General features: G+C 50.6%; 1 protein-coding gene across 1 annotated transcript in view; it reads left to right on the forward strand.

Moving 5' to 3' along the window:
- Positions 1-612: 612 nt before the first annotated feature.
- Positions 613-1606, forward strand: part of LOC125487132 (transmembrane protein 184B-like) — a 31602-nt gene continuing 30608 nt past the window's right edge. The window contains exon 1 of the mRNA XM_048617352.1: positions 613-652. The gene's annotated coding sequence lies outside the window, so the exon portion shown is untranslated. The remainder of the gene's footprint in view (positions 653-1606) is intronic.

The raw sequence follows: 1606 nt of genomic DNA on the forward strand, positions 1-1606 counted from the left end.
GCGTGGGAAATGTGGGAATAGGGTGGGATGCTCTTCAGGAGGGGAGGGGGGGTGGAGGTATGGACTCGATGGGCCGAATAGCCTGCTCCCACACTGTAGGGTGTCTATGATGCGGTGATGCGGTATCCCGTGACGCCGGGGTGCTGCTGAGGTTCCCCAGCCTTGCCCGTAAGGAAGCTGAGGCGCGGCCCCTTTAAGAGACTGGTTGGTGTTTTGGGGGGGGGGGGGGTGGGGAGGGATTACGTCACCCTCCCCGATGGTGGGGGTGTTGTGGGGGGGATAGAGTGGTGACAGTGCGCAGGCGCGGCCGCTGCAGCCCTTTAACCGCGGATCGCTGGACCAGCGCTGCGCTAGTGTTAGCGCTGCAGCTGTGTCCCAGTCTTTATCTCTCTCTCTCTCTCTCTCTCTCTCTGTGTGTGAGGCTAGTGCAATCCTGCTGAATGCACCAAGCTTCCCATCGCTCCCCATACCCTCCTCTTACCCCTTCCCCTTCCCCCCCCCCCCCCCCCCCCCCCCCCAAAAAATTGATGCCTCATTCTGTTTAAGGACTGGTTTCCCCACCAACCTTCCTCTCTCTGTCTCCTGTGTCACAGCTTCGCTGTGGAGTGAGTGCATTCATCTAGCTGCCTCTCATCGGCACAGCCATGTAAAGGTAAGAGGAGGCGAGACCCGGGTTTGTTTGATCTCTCTGTTTTTGAAGCCGCCTGCGTTTTCTTGATTTCCCCTCACCGCCCTCAGCAATCCTTTCATTCTTCATTTTTCAAAGTAAATGACCTCCCCCACTCCCCACACTGTCCAAAGCTGTAATGTAACGTTTTTTTCCCTCCCATTTCAAAATGCGATCTGGAGAATTCCATGTTGCAAACATCCTGTAAGTCTTTGCTTCCAGACTCTTGTTTATTTTTATATTTCTTTCTTCTTTAAAAAATGTAATCCTGGAAACCCCCCCCTCCACTTTGCGACAAAGTCCAGGGAACTTTTTTTTTGTTTTTGAGCCTGTTTTAGAAACTTATTTTTAAGTCTCTAGCCAGTTTTCCATGTGGGATGCTATTTACCTTTTTCTCTCTAAAACAGTTTATCGTTGCTTCCAAGTTGGATTTGTTTTTCATCCCCCATTGATAATTGAAAATGTTTTGATTTTAAGTCTTTTTTGTGTTTGTATGGAAGGTACGCTTGATTCTTTTTTCCTGTCCTTGCTCCCACATGTTTCTGAATTTTTTTTTGTCTCTCTGTCTCTGCTGAGGTAAAGTGTGGTGTAGTGTGTCAGTCTCTTTTCTGTCTGTGGGGCCTCATAACTGTAGCTCAGAGAGAGAGTTAGGCCTTGACCACCACTGCTTTGCTTTTCTGGCAAATTTTATATGCACTGTTTTGACCACCGGCTCCAGTCAGTCTGGGGGAGGGGGTTGGTGTGGATGGGAAGTGAGCAGACCTCCCAAATGCTTCTCGCCATTGAGCTGCCATAAGCTCGTGGTTTCACACAAACAATCTTTGGCCACATCAGCAGCGCTCTAGGAATGAGTCCCTCTCCTTCTGGTGGTGTTATACCAGTGACAGATGCCCTGATGCTGACTCAATTCAGTTTAGAGGGAGAGGGGGGGGGGGGGGG

Source organism: Rhincodon typus, chromosome 37 (assembly GCF_021869965.1).
Source record: "Rhincodon typus isolate 14 chromosome 37, sRhiTyp1.1, whole genome shotgun sequence".
Classification (NCBI taxonomy): Eukaryota; Metazoa; Chordata; class Chondrichthyes; order Orectolobiformes; family Rhincodontidae; genus Rhincodon; species Rhincodon typus.